This window comes from Lepidochelys olivacea, assembly GCF_965140295.1.
Source record: "Lepidochelys olivacea isolate rLepOli2 genome assembly, chromosome: 1".
In the NCBI taxonomy this organism is placed as follows: Eukaryota; Metazoa; Chordata; order Testudines; family Cheloniidae; genus Lepidochelys; species Lepidochelys olivacea.
Window position 1 is genome coordinate 276,406,928 of NC_140411.1, and position 20,898 is coordinate 276,427,825.

The window sequence follows — 20,898 nt, forward strand, 5'->3', positions numbered from 1 at the left end:
GACCTCACAAATCCAGGGAGTGCTTTATTAAAATCAGCAGAGAAATTTTCAAGAAAACAATTATAATTAATAATAATTTTAAAAAATCTCCAGTGTCTTAAATGCATTTCTGATCTTGGTTCACAAAGTCCGTCACTTTCTTTCTTTTTCCCCGACCCCTAAACTTGTCTGAAACTCAGACTGAACAGTTGAAGCTCCAATAAATGTATAGACATATGGTAGCTTGCTGGATTTCTATGTCATCTTGAACCTAACAGGTGAATAGCAGCTGTTTTTAAAGTTTTTTTTTCCAAGGGAAACTATAAATAGTCATCATATTTGCTAGAATTTGAATCCCTGACCAAAAAAAAAAGTTTGTCTCTCTCTTTCTGGCTCGTTCAAACTTCTAGTCTTGCATCTTCCTAACAACATAAAATTCCCATCTTACATTGATCCTAGCTCCTGCTGTCCTTCATTACATCCTTGGAGATCAGTATGCTTCTCGTTAGCATGCACTAGTCATTCATTACTAATGCCATAAAAGCCCTGAAGTCCTAGAAAAGAAGATTCTTTACTTTTACCTTTCTGTTCCCTCACTATTAATAGATAACTCCCAGCTGCTGTTTCATTTTTCTTCTGTCAGGAAAACTGTAACTACATGATTAAAATGGCATGCAGCTCCAAAACTATTATCAATTATACTAATTAAGGTCAAATAGAGTGGAACAGCAGTCTTTGTGGAAAACAATGTAGGCAATGTAAACTGCTATTAATTTAAGGGCATCATATGTACATATGACAGCTTCTGTAGACCTTATTATTAATTATTTCTAGGCAGTCTCTTATAATCACATCTCCAATACCTCATCTATTATTCTGCTCTCTTTCAGCTGGGAACATAAAAAGCATTGATAGAAATCAATGTTTTCTGAATGGTGTGTGTGGGGTAGCTATAATGACCTCTTTTCAGTGGAAAATGTCTCCTTTTTTTTCTTGTTCCAAAAGAGATTTCACTAAGAATTCTGACTATTTGCTTTCATAAAAACATAAGAATGGCCGTACTGGGTCAGACCAAAGGTTCATCCTTCCCAGTATCCTGTCTTCCGACAGTGGCCAGTACCAGGTGCCCCAGAGGGAATGAACAGAAGAGGTAATCATCAAGTGATCCATCCCCTGTTGCTCAATCCCAGCTTCTGGCAAACAGAGGCTAGGGACACCATTCCTGCTCATCCTGGATAATAGCCATTGATGGACCTATCCTCCATGAATTTATCTAGCTCTTTTTTGAACCCTATTATAGTCTTTGCCTTCACAACATCTTCTGGCAAGGAGTTCCACAGGTTGACTGTGTGTTGTGTGAAGAAATACTTCCTTTAATTTGTTTTAAACCTGCTGCCTATTAATTTCATTTGGTGACCCCCCTGGTTCTTGTGTTATGAGAAGGAGTAAATAACACTTCTTGATTGACTTTATCCACACCAGTCATGATTTATAGACCTCAATCATATCTCCTCTTAGACGTCTCTTTTCCAAGCTGAAAAGTCCTAGTTTTATTAATCCCTCCTCATACGGAAGCCGTTCCATTCCCTTAATAACGTTTGTAGCCCTTTTCTGAACCTTTTCCAATTCCAATATATCTTTGTTGAGATGGGGTGACCACATCTGCACATAGTATTCAAGATGTGGGCGTATCATGGATTTATATAGAGGCAACATAATATTTTCTGTCCTATTATCTATCCCTTCCTTAATTATTCCCAGCATTCTGTTCGCTTTTTTGACTGCAGCTGCACACTGAGTGGATGTTTTCAGAGAACTATCCCCAATGACTCCAAGATCTCTTTCTTGAGTGGTAACAGCTAATTTAGACCCCATCACTGTATATGTATAGTTGGGATTATGCTTTCCAATGTGCATTACTTTGCATTTATCAACATTAAATTTCATCTGCCATTTTGTTGCCCAGTCACCCAGTTTTGAGAGATCCTTTTGTAGCTCTTTGCCTGGGTCTTAACTATCTTTAGTAATTTTGTATCATCTGCAAATTTTGCCACCTCACTGTTTACCCCTTTTTCCAGATCATTTATGGATATGTTGAATAGGACTGGTCCCAGAACAGACCCCTGGGGGACACCACTATTTACCTCCCTCCATTCTGAAAACTGACCATTTATACCTTACCCTTTGTTTCCTATCTTGTAACCAGTTACCAATCCATGAGAGCACCTTCCCTCTTATCCTGTGGGAGCTTACTTTGCAAAAGAGCCTTTGGTGAGGGACCTTGCAAAAGCATTCTGAAAATCTAAGTACACAATATCCATTGGGTCCCCTTGGTCCACTTGCTTGTTGACCCCCTCACAGAATTCTAGTAGATTGGTGAGGCATGATTTCCCTTTACTAAAACCATGTTGACTTTTCCTCAACAAATTATGTCCATCTATATGTCTGACAATATTATTCTTTATTATAGTTTCAAGCAGTTTGCCTGGTACTGAGGTCAGGCTTACAGGCCTGTAATTGCCAGGATCACCTCTGGAGCCCTTTTTAAAAATTGTTGCCACGTTAGCTATCCTCCAGTCATCTAGTACAGAAGCTGATTTAAATGACAGGTTAAAGACTAGAGTTAGTATTTCTGCAATTTCATATCGGAGTTCCTTCAGAACTCTTGGGTGAATATCATCTGGTCCTGGTGACTTACTGCTGTTTAATTTATCAAATATCAAATTTAATTTATCAAATATCAAATTCCTTATAGCTACACAGAGATTAAACAAGATCAAAAGGCCTAGACACAAATAAAAATAAACTGGATCTTCTCCAAATCTAACTTCATGTTTTCCTTCACAAAATAAAGCTATAGTCTGATATCACCAGATGTTACCTGGTGCTCTATACATCAAGTATGCAGCTGAGAAATAGAGCTGGTGGAAAAAATGCTATATATTTTCCATGAATTTTTTTGAATGAAATGAAATACTTACATAGAAAAAAATCATGTCATTTTCCAGTTTTTTAATTAAATGAACAGTGCAAACAGGTTTTCTTCATCTGTCTATCTGTAGGTGAGGGAAAGAAGAGACGGGGGAGATAAAGAGGGAACAAAAACCTAAAATGTTTCAATTTTTTTGACGGGAAAGCCAATTTTAACAACTCTGAGAGAACCCTAAAATATTTGGGTCCTGACTGCCTTAGCAACTGATCCTCTCCTCATGTGATAACATGTGTCTATGATCAGATGGAACCCTCAAGCTAACAGTGCCCATATTAAGCCTGTAAGGCACTGGTCACAAGGTGCTCTTCACTGAAATACCCTTGAATCTGGAATCTGCTTCCCATATTTGCTTCAATAGAAACCATCATAGTACCTTGCTCTTTTCCCAGACTGCTGAGGAGGATGTGCGTTGAGGACAGAACATATTTTTTGAGGATTCATGATGAAGGCATTAGTCTATATGGATTGGTGCGCAGAGATTATACTGCTCATACTATTGATCAAGTATAATCTTGGTGTATACTTTTTGTGTATGCATGTATAACTTGGGGAAAGGGTCATTTCAGAAACCAAAATAAATAATCTTAACACAAGAGGAAAAAAAACACCAAGTCGGACTCTTTCCTTTTAATGTTTTAGATGCATAATCATTTCTGCATAATGAGTGGCTATAACTATTGCCACAAGGTGTTGAGTAATGCATGCAGAAAAGGAACAGCTGGATTTTGAGAAAGCATGCAAAAGCAGTGTATGTGACCCATTATAGCAGGCCCAGCATGCAAAATATTTTGTAGCTAAATTATTCAGATTAGATAGGTGTTGTAATTATATGCACTGATTATTAGTCCATTATTGAAGTACCTCCTAAAGAAGGTATCTTCATAATGAACAAGCAAGCATTACCAAAATATATTTCACCAGTACAAATGTATAAATCTTACATCAATAAAGTTCATTTTTTGTTATAAAATCCCTTGAACCACCCTGCAATAAAAATATTCCTATAGAATATGTTGTGATATGCAATCATAGCTTCTAAATATAATGGGACAGATCCTCAGTTGGTGTAAATTGGAATACCTACTTTAAGTCAATGAATCTACACCAGTTTACACCAGATGAGTATCTGGCCCAAGATAACGTTGAAGTAGTGTTTTGTAATTGTCTTATTAATTACACATTCTTTGTGATCTCAATCCACAGGCCATTGAAGTCAATGGGAGTCTTTCCATGTACTTGAATGAGCTTTGAATCAGGCCCTTAATCTTCCACATTTCCTTTCCCTTCTCCCTTCACCAACACATCCAACCAACATGGAAGAATTTCTCTTCTATTTAGTAACTTTATCCCAACAGCTATGAACAATCAACATTAAAAAAAATCTGATAGCACTTCCATAATTTGATACTAAAAATGGCAAACACTTTTATAAAATTAACTATGATAAATTTTTGGCACATGAATAATATTTGCTGCGTACCTATGCATGACAAACAAGATGCCTTGCAAAAAGGTTAAATTACATGGAAGCTGACAAATAGAACAGGTCAGGAATTTTTCAACTAAACTTTTGTTGTTGTTGTCAGAAAATGACGATTCTCTGAAACCAAAACTTGTTGTGGAAATGTATCCGTTTCAACTAAACTTTCGCTGGAAAGTTTTTTTTGGGTCCAGCATGGAATTTCTGGTGAAGGACCCATCTCACCCCCCAGCCTGGAATAGCCAATAGCCCAGTTGTTAGAGCGCTCATGTGTGATGTAGGAAATGCAAGTGCTAGTCCTCATTCTGCCTGATTCTCCCCCATCTGTAGTGAGTGCCTCAACCACCAGGCTACTCTCCTGTGTGTATGTTTCTCAATCTCTCCTGTTGGGGTTGTTCCATTTTGTAAAAAATATTAAACTTTCATTGGTCTGGGGGAGAGACTGACTCTCTAACCCAGTAGTTAGGGCACTCAATGGGGATGTGGGAGACCCAGTTTCAAGTCCTTCCTCTGAATCAGACAGTGCAGGAACTGGGGTCTGGGTTTTCCATATATCAGGTAAGTGCCCTAACCACTGGTATATTAGCTATTCTGGGGTGGGTCTCTCTGTTTGTTTGTTTTTTTTAATAAAATCATTGTCCAATGCAGAATGGACATTTTCATGAGATGGGAAAATTATTTCCTGCCCAGCTTTACTGAAAAAACGATGTGGGTGAGCTGAGGAAAGGAAGACAACCCAGGGACCCTATGGTGTCCCAGATGAATGCTGTTACACTTGAGCTAAACAGATAATTCCAGCAGCTCAGAAAAGTAAATGATTGCTCAGAATTTACCACAGCTCCTTAAAAAGTACATTGACAAGTGCACCAAATTATTTTCTCTGAGTGTGAAATTTTGTATAACTACAAGGATTACACTCAGAAAAACTAACATGTAATATGAAGAAAACCACTTGAGTATTCAATAAGCAATGTCTGCATGACTCATGCTTAATTAACTTGAAGAAGCTGATATATTTTCCTTTTTAGATTAAAACATCTAAATAAATTTGGAAAGTACAGACAAGCCAGATGCCATCAATTTTTGGAGGGCCACTCTTGGAAAGTGAGCATCTGACAGTTCCCTACAAAGATTAGGGGGATACTTTCCTAGGATGAAATTCCCTTTTTGAGGAGGGCCAGCACAAATCCTACTTAACAATTTAAGTGGGACTTATATGATTCATAGGCCTTGTGCAGCCTTTTCACAGGGGCAGCTTTCAAGCTTTTGTGCAGTGTTGTTTTGGAGCATCAGGAGCTCAGATGTTGGAGGAGGAAAGTTAATGGAGTTGAAGGTGTGGGTGAGCCTTATTCAGAGCTCACAGGAGAAGTGACATAACTATAGAGGAAAAGAATATTAAAATATTTTTAAAAGATTAAGAAAGTAAAATGACACAGGAAAGGGACAAGGAGTGTAATTAAATGAACTACATACAATATAATGGGGATTCGATATAAACACGAATTGTTTTAAGTGATTGGTTCCTATGCAATTCATTGTTGTAAACCTTGATTCATACCAAGAAATGATGGGCCTGAATTTCAGTACATAGTTCCTTCAGTAAAATAACAATGATGATAGATTGGTTTAAGGAAACTGCTAATTTTATTCTAGGAGGAAGGTCCACTCTGTGTATGAATTTAGGACACAAAAAGTTTAAAAGATATCTGAAGATTACTGCTTTAATTTCAGGGAAGGTCAAAGGGGTCAGACAGGTTGTTATTTTCATAAAAAGGACTAAAGAAATGATAACATTGAATATATGGTTCATTAATTTATAACAAGGAAGCACAGAAGGGAAAGTACTAATATATTTAATTTATCAATTTAAATCAAGACAAAGATGAAAATAATATAATTAGCAGTCACTGAAACCAAAGCAAGGTTTGTATGCAATACAGAGTATATTAATTTAAATCTAGGTGAGGAGGGAAGAAGTAAATGGTTCATATTTTTGAATGCAGGAAAAGAGAGTGATTTATGGGCCTGATCCGGCAAAGATCTCTGCATGAGAAAACCCTTATGCCTGCATGAAGCCCATATAAAGTCAAAGGGGGTCTATGTGAGTAATTAAGTTTTCAGGCTTATCAGTCTTTTTTAACTCTATAATATTTGTTTTGCATAAATTAGGCACAAGCAAATACATGTATACAGTTGTGCACATATAACTTAAAACATCCTAGTGCTTTATTTCTTTGTTTGGTATCTGGACTAAACATTTTAAAAGAAAGAAAAGGAGAATTTAAATACAAATCCATATGCAAGAGACCACTAGAACTGTGTGTTAAATAGATCAGGAATTTTCCCAAGAGAAAATGCATTTTCTTCAAAATTGAAATTTTCCTTGTGGGAATTTCAATTTTGCTATTTTTTATCTTTCATCAGGAAAGTGTAAATGATAGTCATTTATTTCAATTTGTCTTGACTCATATCAGAATATTTCATGTTATTGAATTGACTTGAAATGTTTCATTTCAAATCACTTTAAAAGCGAAACAAAACTAACCAGTCCCACCCCAAATCCTCCATTAAACTGCATTTCTGTAACACATTGTTTTATAGGAGTTGTAGCTTGGGTGTCCATTGTCTCCTCTAGCCAGCGTCCCTTGAGGACTTCATCTTCCACCCAGCATCCACATTGCATTGTGAGAGATGCAGTCCTCCAGGGAGCCTAGCTCAAAGGAGACAATGAGCACCCAAACGATAACCTCTGTAAAGCAATGAAAGTAAGGGAATGCAGTTTAATGGGATCCCAATTGAAGCCTTATGAGTCAGTTTACCAAAACAAAGTAGAACATCTTGATTTCATTTCATTTTCAGAACATTTCATTTTGATCAAAAATGTCAAAGTGAAATATTTTCATATTCCTGAACAGATTTTTTTTTTTAATTTCCATTCTTTGAAAATTCTGAAAATTCACCCTTTTGGCCTGTTCGGTGATGAAAACAAATGTTGAAATGTCAGAAATTCCCCTGGGACAGAAATTATAAATTTTGTTCCCCTCTAGTGTTAAATTTTAGCCAATTAACGTGAATGCATTTGACTCTCAAAAGCATTTGCATGAACAGCAGATTGTGGTTTATATTATTATGCAAATTAAGGATTTAGACACTGAGGACAGATCATGTCTAAATTTTCCATTTGAATAATAATACAACTAAAAATCTGGTCTACAAAGAAATATTTTTGAGAATCAAATGTATTCAGGTTGACTGGATGAGTTTTATAATGCACAGTTTAACTTCCACTCATTGTCTGGGGATGGATCATGAGTAGAAGAAGAGGACACATACAATAGTGAACTTCCTCTTTATAATTCAGGGATAGTCTACAGGAGGGCAGAGTTTTTCTTTGCCAGCAGTTTCCCTATGTGACTTTTGCATTTTGCTCCTGGTGGGGAGATTACTCCTGGGTAGAACTGATGATATCTCCCTTCAGTTTTCCTATCGCAACAGCAGCATAGGTTTGAGTCATCCTGCCAGAATTAAACCTATAACATCAGTCTAGTTTGGCTAATTAAAAGCCCATAAAATCCACTTCAGTTGGATTTTTATCTTCTGTAGAATGGCTCACCCAACCTTAATTATTGCAGCCATTCAAAAACGTAAAATGTTATTCTAATAGTGTAATGTAGATCATGGCTAATCAACTCATGGTTAACACACCATTTTGAGTGTATTTTGCAGTCCATGCAATGTTGTATGTGTACTTTATTGAATAGTAATTAAAGGAAACATTTAGGGAGAGTATAAACTAACTTCATTTGTCAGATACTTTCTGAAGACCTAAAATGCTACCTCTTCTATAAGGGGATTTCTTGGTCTCTGTGGTGAATTCCATTCAATACAATTGATTATTAATAATAATGAAAAGAAGGAAGATATTGTGTTATTGCAGATCAGTTTAAAGTTCCAGAACATTAGAACTCTGTATATTGAAAAATAACTAACTACAAGATTATGATAATAGTTCACTGAATGTCATTCTAAAAATCATGTGTCCCAGCCACCAGTAGTGACTTTTTAAAAGAAGCTGCCCTTTGTACATCTGGGTTTTAAAAAGATCAGCAAGTGGACATAGCATATAAGCAGTCAGACTAAATCAATGAGTGGCTTATACTTCCAAGGTCTTTCTCGCAGTTGGTTTTATTATCATTAAGCTTGCAGCAAACGGTGAAAGATCGCCACTTCACACAGAAGGATTTTTATGTTATCAGAACCTGTTGATTATTTTCTTAAGAACAATAACAATATTAAAGATCCTCATGCAGATGATTGTAAAATCACCTCTTTTAATAACTCAGTAAAACACCATGGAATTCTTTGAAAGTATAAGGAAAATAAATCCACCTATGTGTAAATTCAATTAAATATGAGCCTTTTACATGCCTGAAAGGCTGGTTGGTCATTTCAGCACAGAGCTATACATTAATCACCAGTCCTCCCTTCTTTTTGTGGAATAACGTGATTTTGTACCCTGTCATGCTAACTGCAGAAACAATCTCCTCCTCTTACGTTATTTCAATTTCTCCTGATATAATAGTGACACCTTTTTGCTGAATATCTCTCTTTGTGAAGAGCTTTTATTTTAATTTGTAATTAAATTGAATTCAGGATAGCAATTCTAGTTTTGAGGGAAATGAGTCATCCCTCCTTTCCTTATGGAATTTGGCCATGCAGCAGAGGTTCTGAAAGTAATGAGTAAGAGCTGAGACACAATCTTGCAAGATTCACCTGTGGCTACCATGCTTGATGGAAATGAATGAAGAGCACCTTGGTCCACTGCTGACTGACACTGTTTGTGTCTTATAGGGAGGGTAAGTAACTCTTAAACGCACAATAGTCTGGCTACTATTCAAAAAGCCATCTTCTGACAGGCCCACTTAACATTGCCTGATCTCCAATCACCTAGTCTTGGCCAAAATGATTGAAAAGTTGTTGGTAACTAGTATGTTAGTCTTCCACACAGGCTTCAACCTAGACATAGATAGTGCTGGTCATGAAGCTGGATGATTTACCTTGGCTGTTGAAAGAGCTCCAATGTACACATTAATGTTAGATTTACTAGTGAAAATTTCCAACTTGCTCTATTAATGAACTGATTTACTTCAAACAGCTTTTTTTATAGATCTCCTTGGGCAAGCCAAATCTGAAGACTCTACTATATCTCCAGTTACATGCTGCACTTCTGACAAGATTTATAATCCTATAAAAAGAGTCTGTGGTTTAAAGCTTAAACACATGAGGACAGAGTTAGAGTTAAGACCGAATTTCAACATAAGCCCTACGTTTCGTGACTTTAATGAGAGTAAGTTAGTTTAACGAAAGTTGGTCATTGAAATGTTCTATTGAGAATGTAGAGTAGTATCCTTTGCTGAAGCTGAGGTACTTGAGGGTAGGGTGTGAAGGAGAAGGTGGCTTTATGATGCATTTGTGTTCTGCACCCCATGACCTGCTTTAGCTGAGCCAAACCTGCAGTTGGCACTTCACCCACCCCCTTTTTTCCCCTTGCAATCATCCCCTACCACTCTGGCAAGAACAGGCCAAATGGGTCCATTTGCATGTGTGCTTGAATCTACAGGGGCTGTGAAAATAACCATTGTTATTAAATGCCCAGCAATTATTATTATGTGACTCGTGCCCCTCCTGAGCTTGCAGTGGAAGTAACAGGCCACTATCTGTGTGAACTCCTGCTCCCTGTGGAGTCATCCACTCTAACCACAGCATGTGATGCAGTATGTCCCACCCAGTTTGTGTTCCTCCCCTTAATTGAAATTGCTCGTCATGCAGCAAGCGCAGAGATGCCAGGGCTATGCACTGCCAAGCCCAGAGGTACCGGTGCATGGGTTTTGCTACACAAAAGTGATGAAATGGAGATTAACATCTAGCATGCACACAAACTAGGATGTCTACAGAATATTTTTTTCTCTTTAATTTAAAAACAAACAAACAATGATTTCTTTTAAAGTAACCTTTTTTTGTTAGTTGCTAGTAAAAGACAATGGAAATATGATTTATGCTTGTAGTCACTTGGGTGCTTTTGATATGATTTTTTTACCCTAAATCTATTAAGTAAGAGCCAGAAAACAAGCAAACACAAAATCAGCCAATAAATAAAGGATAACATTTTCACAAACACTTTAGTGATTTAGGATTAGACCTGTGTACATAACTAATTTTTTTGGTTCAGTGACCAAACAGGACAAAAAATTGAGTCGATCAAAATTTTTTTTTTAACTTTTCAGTAAAATGAAACAGGACAAAAGTTTCAAGTTGTGCTAAACATACTGTTTGACATGAAATAAAATTCTCTTTTTTTTTTTTTTACTTTTTAAAAGCATAATAGAAGTAAAATTCTAAATGCAAAGTTGTTTAAAAATGGGGAAAATAAAAGTTTTCCTTTCTAAAAAATTAGAAACTCAATATTTTAACTGTTTCACCATTTTTTATTTTTCAGTGTAAACAATTCAGTGAATTCAATACGAGTTCACAAAATGTTTCAGTGGACCCAAATATGCATTTCATGGCCAAAATGAGTTTTGTCCAAAAAAAATTTGCCAGTTCTACCTAGGACACTTGGGACCCTAAATCCTAGAAGGTCAATAAAATACTTAAGTTCCTTTTGACAATGAGACTTGGGGTCATAAGTCACTTATGTGCTTTTGAAAATTGTACTCAAAATCTAGTTTCAATGCTGCTAAAACTTAAACCCTTAAATGTACCATGGTCTTTGTGCCAATATTGCAAATTACCTAGTCCAATGTTATTTTATGTGATATTTTCTTTTACTTTGCAATTAGAATCCCATACTTATAGTCTCCTTTGAAGAATGCCTGTAATCCCAGTGAAAACACATTTTTTAAAAGACTTTAAAAATAATGAAACCTTACTTTCTTGTTTCAGTGTAGTCAAATGTAGGATAGCAAGACTATGCACATTTGTAGGAAAGCTAGTCAAGTATGATGAAACTGAATATTTGACTAGGCTTTATTCTCCAAGAAGTCATTTTAGAGGTTTTTAGTCCTTCACTCCCATTATGAAACTGAAACCCTTCATAATCACCTAAACTAAAATTGACCTCATTTGTGCGTCTTCCTTTGGACTTCAGTAAATTTGTGAGGCATAAATTAACACCAGTCATTAAATTCATTTAATCAGACATTTAACCTTGACAAAGAATTTTACCTTGGAAACAAACGTATGTTACATTTTTTTTAGTAGCACAACTGAGGATAGGAGGTGTTTTCCGTTCTTTTAGAGATGAGATTCTAAAGTGAGTGAAGGATTTAGGCAACTATCCAGCTCAAGCCCTTAAGCATATGCTTAACTTTAAGCATGTGAGTAGTCCCATTACAGTTAATGAGACTGTTTGCTTGCTTTAAGGTAAGCATGTGTTTAAGGGCTTTGCTGGCTTGCCCTGCTAGAGATTGAAGAGCATATGCTTGTGAATGGGGAAATTTTAAAACTCCTAAAATAAAGCTTCTATTTAAGAGTACAATCTCTTGTTCTGCTATCTCTCAACAGTTCTGCAAGAACTGCATAACCAACTGTACTTCAGTACTAGGGTTGATCAATGAATTGTCAGGACCTTTGTTTTCTTCATGATATATGAAAATATCTACTGTAAAATGAAAAATTAATTTGAAAGTTCTTCAAATGGATATTGCAAGAGTAAGTGACCATGTAAACAGAGCTGCCATCTTGTGGATAACAAGGTAGTGAGCCAATTGCTAATGCTGGGAGAATAAAATAGACAAATGCTTGTAATAATTATTAGCTCTTCCTGAACTGGCACTCTTCTGAAACAGAATTCTGAGAACAGTAATTTTGAGTCTGTACGTTTAATCTGTACCTCATCATCTGAGTTCTAATTTTCCCCCAAATCTTTATACCTCACCTCAACCATGTTAATAATGAGTAGGTTAAGCTACATCGAAAGACTTGTGTTTTTCCAATTAGTCTCTGCTGTGTTTTAATATAAATAATTGGTTTAACCATTAAATTGATCTGACAGAAATAATTGTCAGGCAATTAAATGCAGTAATGATTTCAACTTGTGGGAAATATGTATTCATGAAACTGAGTTTTGCTTTGCTTGAGGTCTAAAATCTCTTTCTGTTGGATCCGTTAAAATTATTTCTATGTTGATTAATACTGTACTCTGGGAGAAAGCATCATCTTTTTTCTTCTACTAAATGTGATTTGTATTTTGCTAAAGACACTTTAACAGTAGCTCATTGCCTGTGCCATGGATGCCATTCTATATGTATCATATAAGAAGGGAGGCTAACAGACCACTCTTATCACAGTAACACTCTGAGAAAGCAGTATATGCATTTTTATAGCTAAGGATAGGTTATTTGCTTTGGTTGTATAATTTTTTTTAACTAAATGCAGGGATAATATGAGTAAAACATTTGAGCTACTTTGTGTCTTTTACATGCTTTTCACTCAAATGGTCATTTCAAGGAAGTACCTGACAGCTATTTCTGCAATATTAGCTTGCAATTTCTATCTGTGCAAGAGATACAGCTTCTGTGATCCATTATCTAATTTATTTTTTGATTTGCTATTTGTACAGCCAATGGGAAAGGTTATGTTTAACACACTGGAAATCTTGTTTTGGTGTCGATAAGTACATTTATTATTATGATGGGGCTGCTATTTCACTGACAGCTTCACAGCTATTACCTGTTGGGTCTGACCATCTCTATAATCATCCACATTTTCATCACATTGACTATACAGCAATATTAATTTTAACATCAAATGTATGTGTAAATTGATGATTCACTACCATTAAGTACATAATAAACCACTTTTACTTAAAGATACTAACTTACCACAAGTTTACAGTATAAAAGAAGGCATTCTAATGAAAATGTGCTGGAGTTTAAGTGCAACTTCCATTTAACAGATAGGTTTGGGGCAGTATTCTTCTCTTAAATTCACAATGGGCCTCTGCTTATTGTGTGCTAGTTTCATGAGCAAAACATATATGACTATTCAGTGGGCAAAATATAAAATATGGACTCTAATATGTTAGTGTCAATGGAGGCTTTTTTCCAGCATACTGTACTTTGTCCACACAGAGTATCTAGTAGTTCACATAAGAATAAATCACCCTGTTAAGGAAATGAAGTATTGTGTATATAAGAACAACAAATGTATGGGACATACATTTATCATGTTAAGATTAGTTAGACATGGGAACTCTACATTTTACAGACCAAATCAACCTACATAATCAGATTTTATCAACAGTGTCTTCGTTTGATCTTGGTTATTTATAGCATTAAAGTTTCAGAGAAATATAACTTAATACGTGATATGTCTAAGCATATTTTACTTCATAAATAATTCCTTTACTCATGACACATCTTAGCAATTACTATGTCTTACCTTTATCGTTAATCATACAAAAGCAAAGTTGCCTTTCCTATTGTCCAAATTAATCTTTCTGATCTGTAATTCAGTTTTGTGTCACTTTGCATGGCAATGAATCTTTTTTTTATATATATACACACATTTCCATCTAAACTCCCATGTTTTCTAGGCAGAAATAAATTACATGGGGCTTTCACTTTGGCCTAAAGTACATTTTGACTAATAGGCTAGCTTCCAGATCCCTACACAGAGCTGCTGTTTATTAAGTCCCCAGAATTTAATCTCCTGAGTCTCTACAACTTGGTGAAAGGACCACAAGGCAATGGCAGAGCTGTTTATCAAGTTTATTCGAGAAATCCTGTGATATGTTTCACATATTCTATATTAAGCAAAAACATTTCTGAGTATATATTTTTTCCTAGGGAATACACTGAACAGAAGGAATTTTAAACACAACCCTTACTTTTAGCATTAGGAATACTGAATTGCAAAATAACTAAATGTGCTATATATTTTACTCCAAACAAACATCAAATCAAGCTCCTATCCAGTCAAATAAGCAAAAGTGTACAATTCAAAAGGATGGGAAAATGTTAAAGTAGATTAAAAAAAAGCTCTATATGCAACATGTAACATACGACTTGTGATTTTTTTTCTTTGCATAGAGCAATGGGATGTTCTATCAGTTAAAACTGAAAGATCAAATTATTATTTCTATCTTTAAAATGCGCCCCAACCCGCTATTAAAGTTCACATGATTTATGGAATATTTCTGGTAACATAACAAAATATTTAGTGCCATTATATTTAGAAGATCAGATTTTTGACAGTGTGTTTCATGCCTCATTTACCACACAATGTCTGAGATCCTACTTTACATTCAAAGAATAAGTGCACATTTACATTTGTGCATATCTTTACTTTTATTTTTGTTTTGTTTTAAATTCTTAATATACCAGTGCCTTTCTGTAGCTAACCTAATTAGAGCTTTATTTGCAATGTTCTCAAATTTAACCCCCCTTTTATGTGTATCCTTGAGAAATCTCATGACTTAATGAGAGGCAATGTAAAATCATTAAAAAAGTGAATTCTCCAGATGTTGTATGCATTAACCTTTCATTTAATACTCCTTTCTGTACAATATTTTGATGATTACTGTCATTTAGTAAACATTATGAAAATGCAATTCCCCAGGGCTCTTGCTTAATAATTTAGGCAAATTAGTTTTTGGATTTTTTATTTTAACTGTTTAAACAGCATGCACCTGCCATCCAAAGTGGGAGCTTTCAGTACATTCCATTCCCTCCACCCCAAATATATATAAAACAGATCCACATTTCCATTTGCAACTGACAGTTTAGGGTTAAGATATGATTCCAGGTAACAGAAGCCAATGAGAGTACACCCAGTTGATGTTTGTGACATCATCTTACAGTCAGAGTACATAGAACAGCTGAGGTAGCTTTCAGCCTCAGCACCAGTGTCATTATGATGGATGTTTACATCTCTTCATTGAGAGCCAATTATCTTGCTTTTGTGTGAGGCCCAAATATCACTCATGCTGCCTGCTTGCACAGAGCACTGTCGGATCTAGCTGAACGAATTGTTTTCTCTGTCTCTGGTAAGAGTCTTATTTTACCTTCTCTTTCAGAATAAAGGTGATACGTCCAACCTGTATAGGAAATTGCTTTCTTAGTCCAGAGGTTTATAAAAGCTATAATATGTAAAGAGTGGTTTTTATTGAAAGAAAGATGCTTAAGGAAAGGATGTATTTTAAAGGAAAATCAAGTGTATGCCTATCTAATCAACTCTACTTTGCAATATAAAATAAATAGTATTGATATCTTTGTAACTTTACGATAACTGAAATTATTAGATTGACAAGATTGTTACTCTAAATAATTTACTGCATGTCATTTTCCTTCTCTTTCTATAGAAATCAAGTATTTAGTGGCAAACAGCAGGAGATGGGGAAGGTTAGGGATAGAGAGTTTAATATCAGATCAAACTTTTAAAAAAATGTTTTGGAATACTTTTGTGGAGGTGTATTCCAAAGTCATGGAGACTGATACTAAGTTGTTCAAGTTACAGATTCTGAAATAAGTTGTGGTTACTTTGTTCCTGGTTATCATTTAAAAGGACAAGGAACTGGGTAATAGATTTACAGCATTTAATGCACAAGTAGCTGTGCTTTTCAGTGAATATTCCCCCCCTCCCACCCCCCATTATAGTGCACAAAATCTAAGGTGTGAGAAGTGATTATCTATTTCAAAGAGTTAGCAGCACTGTGATTCATATCAGGGGGTTCTGCTTATATAGCCTCCCAATTTTGCCACAGAATAAGTACATTTAATGCTTGTGAACTGATGTGGATTTAGAAGATTAGCAGTGACACTGGCAGTGACAAATCAGATACGATAAAGGATTTAATTGACTGGAGGAGTTCAGGGGCTACTGTCTGAAGAATCCAATAACCAGTTTAACTAGTCAAGTAGTGTACATAATAGGGATGAATAACAAGCTATAGTTAATTTAAAAGCTGGGGAGACAATTATTTATTTGGGAAAGACTGGAATTTACTAAATACCTATAATTTAATAGTTTGCTGCACTTATTTTAATCTAGGATTGTACAATAAAGCGGTTTAAATAATTGCATATTTGCAAGCATTATGAATGTTTGCAATTCTCAGATTTGTTGTCGTTCAGTCTAGTTATGAATAGTTGTCTAAGTCTGTGCTAATCAGTATTTGTCAAAAAATAGCCATTTTCAGCTCAAGCATCACTTAAATACAGCAGAATCTCTCAGCTAGGTTGTATTTTTTCATTTTTACTAATCTAGTCCTGTCTTGCCAGTTCTTAATATTTGCCACATTTATTTTAGCTCTCTCAGTCAATATGTGTCCAAACAATCCCAAGCTTGAATCAAATGTGAGATATATACATTATAGATGGGCTTAGTATGATGTATTTTAGTTACAGCAAAATCTCCATTACTGTGTGCTGTCTTTTCAATGGCAAAACCCAAAGCACCCTGGTTAAGGTTCGGAAATCATGGCCTATAGGCAAATTGAATATTTTACACTTTGAGTTTCCCCTGCTTGCTTGTATCATTAACAAGTTGAACTAATCTTCTTTCCCTCTCCTTAAGTAACTTGGCTTAGTCCCCGAGACTCAGAGGAATAAAATAAAAGTACACAGTCCTAGGCATTACAAATTTACAGACTGTACAGGTCCATGCAGTTTGCCTATCATTACTAGAATTAATATAAGAGCATACAGTAAACCACTCGCCCAGCTAGCCAAAAGTTGTGTGATATGAAGCTCCTAGCACTGCCAAAATGCTGAGGGAATTAGAGATTCTACTCCGTTTGCATCCCCAAGCCCAACCCCCACAAGTCCAGAGGGTTCACATTCAGGGAGTTTGTCTCAGACCTATTGCTTATAATTTATTAGAGGAATTTTAAAGTGACATGTGATAGGGTTAATGAGGACCTGAGAAGCCAAATGGATTACCTGGGAGAGGGAGGGTCAGTGTTAATCTAGTGAAGCCTGCCTGGTGGAGGGCTGAGGCAGCACTATAAAGCCAGGAGGCTGAAAGCAGAAAAGGGGCTGCAGGGAAAGGAAGGTGCAGTCTCTTTTTGGGATGAGGAAGGTTGTCATGGACAAGGAGGAATTCCATAGAGAGAGAATAAGCTCCGAGATCCAGCTTGGGAGCAACAAATCTAACAAGAGGCTAGAAGGCGGTGAAGTAGCCATTGGGAGTAGAGTAGGTGCCTGCTGTAACCCAGAAACAGTCAAGGGAAGAGAGAGAGAGAGAGAGAGAGAGAGACAGACATTGGGTAGGAAGAAGTCCAGGGAAACAGTAATGGAGAAGGAGACTGAGAAGACCTGGCCTGATGGTTATGGGGTCATGAACAGTAGTATAGTATAGCAGGTGGACCCAGCTTCCCCTGTTGGTCACTGCTTAGTGTGCGACAGAGCCCTGAGCATGGGCTGAACAACATCCAGAGAAGGCATTTGGACAGTGCTCCTGCTGGACTTTGTAACCCTAGAAGAGGTGGACTAGTTGGGTACCCAGCCAAATAACCAAGTTATCCAAAGAGAGACTATCACAGAGTGAACTGAAAGCAGAAGGGGGTACCTGATGCCAAGAGATCTACTTTCCCAGACCTAGACACAAGAAGCCCTACTGGTGATTAGGAAACCTGTTACCATGCACTATTATTTCACACAGCCCTTTGAAAGCCCAGGAAAACCGTTGATCTTACAGTCCTGATAACCAACTATCTAGTACAATCAAACAGTCAGGGAGCAAAGTATTTTTCTGTTCTTCAGATCAGTGGAGAATCAGTTTATGGTCACTCATATTACAGAGAAAATGAATTTTAAGTTTTGGTTTTAACAGGAAGTTAAATTCTGCCTGCCAAACCATAGAGATGCATCTTCCCTTCAGAAACATCATGTCACATTGTTTTTGTTTGTTTTTTTTTCATTTGGGGGCGGGGGCAGGTGGAGAGGATGAAGGGAGGGCTCCATGGCTGCTTGACTGTTGGTTCACCATCAGTCTAGGACACAACTTCTAATACGCTACAGTTTGCACTTACCACTGAGCGTGTTTAGCAGTTTCCATATTCCTTCTAAAGTCATTATAGTGGAGGAGGAATAAAAAGATTACTTTTGAGTTTAAGAATAGGCAGTTCTGTTTGTCTAGAAGCAGTATTGCATGATTTCTCATGAATCAATCAACACATGTCTTCACAATGATATCAGGTAACAGACAGAGATCTGACACAACAAAAATTTTAATCAGCCCTCCTACACAGGGTGCTTACTTCAACCCATTGCTGACTGAACTAGAAGCCAATCTGAAAAATAGTGAAAGGTGCTTGCCAAAAAATAGGTTTAACATCCTGGATGGAAAAGATAGGTCAATCAACTGGGCAGAAACATGAAAAATAAATGTCTTGTTATAAAAAAGCATAGATAATATCAGTAATAAAACCACGAACAAAGACTCTTCTTCCCTCCATAACATGTAAATAATTTCCTTAAAAAATCAGGGAATGCTAGAATTAAGGTAGAATTAGGGTATTAACAATATTGCTCGAACATGCAGGGGTGTAATCAGGAAGGCCGAAGCACAATTGGAGTTGCAGCTAGCAAGGGATGTGAAGGGTAACAAGAAGGGTTTCTACAGGTATGTTAACAAAAAGAAGGTTGTCAGGGAAAGTGTGGGACCCTTACTGAATGGGGGAGGCAACCTAGTGACAGAGGATGTGGAAAAAGCTGAAGTACTCAATGCTTTTTTTGGCTCGATCTTCACAGCTCCCAGACTACTGCTCTGGGCAGCACAGTATGGAGAGGTGATGAACAGCCCTCAGTGGTAAAAGAACAGGTAAAGTACTATTTAGGAAAGCTGGACATGCACAAGTCCATGGAGCCGGATGCAATGCATCCAAGGGTGCTGAGGCAGTTGGCTGATGTGATTGCAGAGCCATTGGACAAAACTTGTGATGATCGTGGGAGGTCCTGGACAATTGGTAAAGGCAAATTTAGTGTCCATCTTTAAAAAAGGGAAGAAGAAGAATCTGGGTAACTACAAACCAGCCAGCCTCACCTCAGTGCCCGGAAAAATCATGAAGCAGGTCCTCCAGCATTTTGAAGCACTTAGAGGAGAGGAAGGTTATCAGGAACAGTCAACAAGGATTCACCAAGGGCAAGTCATGCCTGACCAATCTGATTGCCTTCTATGATGAAATAACTGGCTCTGTGGATATGGGGAAAGTGGTGGACATGGTATACCTTGATTTTAGCAAAGTTTTGATAGAGTTGTGACGGGTTTGGTCACAGAGACCCCCTTGGGATTGTCACCTGATGTGCTGAAATTACCTCTGAGCCCATTTTCCCTGACAGCTTGGGACTCCCCGAACCCTGCCTTGTTGAGCCAGACATGCTAGCCTGCTGCAACACAGACCCAGGTCTGGTCCACAACCCCAAAGCTGCAGACTTTAACTAAAAACTGCTCAGCAGGTTTCCTATCTTCAGCACCCAGACACCCAGCTCCCAGTGGGATCCAAACCACAAATACATCAGTTTTACTCTGTATAAAGCTTATACAGGGTAAATTCATAAAATTGTTCGCCCTCTATAACACTGACAGAGGGCAATGCACAGCAGTTTGCTCCCCCAGGTATTAATGCATACTCTGGGTTAATTAATAAGTAAAAAGTGATTTTCTTAAGTATAAAAAGTAGCATTTAAATAGTTTCAAGTAATGACAAAACAAAGTGAGTCACCAAGCAAAATAAAGCAAAAACACACAAGTCTAAGCCTAATACATTAAGAAACTGTTTACAGGTAAAATCTCACCCTCAGAGATGTTCCAATAAGCTTCTTTCACAGACTAGACTCCTTCCTAGTTTGGGCCAAATCCTTTCCCCTGGTACATTCCTTGTTAGTTCCAGCTCAGGTGATAACTAGGGGGTTTTCTTATGACTGGCCTCCCCCTTTGTTCTGATCCACCCCCTTTTATATCTTTGGCTCAAGGTGGGAATCTTTTGTCTCTATGGGTTCCCAATCCTCCTCCTAAATGGAAAGTATCAGATTTAAGATGGATTCCAGTATCATGTAATATGGTCATATGTCACTGTAAGACCTAATTTGTCATTACCCACGGGCAGGCCCACACGTCCACAGGAAGGCTTGCAGGTAAATAAACCATCTACAACCAATTGTCCTAGTCAATGGGAGCCATCAAGATTCTAAACCACCATTAATGGCCCACACTTTGCATAGTTACAATAGGACCTTAGAGTTATACTTTATATTTCTAGCTTCAGATACAAGAATGATACATGCATACAAATAGGATGAACACACTCAGTAGATTATAAATTTGTAATGTTACCTTACAAGAGACTTTTTGCATACAGCATATTCCAGTTACATTATATTCACACTTATAAGCATATTTCCATAAAACATATGGAGTGCAACGTCACAACAGTCTCCCACGGTAT

The 20,898-nt window shown here is 36.9% G+C and overlaps 1 protein-coding gene across 4 annotated transcripts in view; it reads left to right on the plus strand.

The window, feature by feature from the left end:
• MGAT4C (MGAT4 family member C) overlaps positions 1-20,898 on the plus strand; it is a 683,798-nt gene that overhangs the window by 432,409 nt on the left and 230,491 nt on the right. For 2 of the 4 annotated variants that reach the window (XM_084637900.1, XM_084637901.1), the window contains exon 1: positions 15,328-15,498. The exons of the other annotated variants lie outside the window; for them this stretch is intronic. The gene's annotated coding sequence lies outside the window, so the exon portion shown is untranslated. Of the gene's footprint in view, positions 1-15,327; positions 15,499-20,898 lie in introns of those variants that run through there. 4 annotated transcript variants of the gene reach the window in all.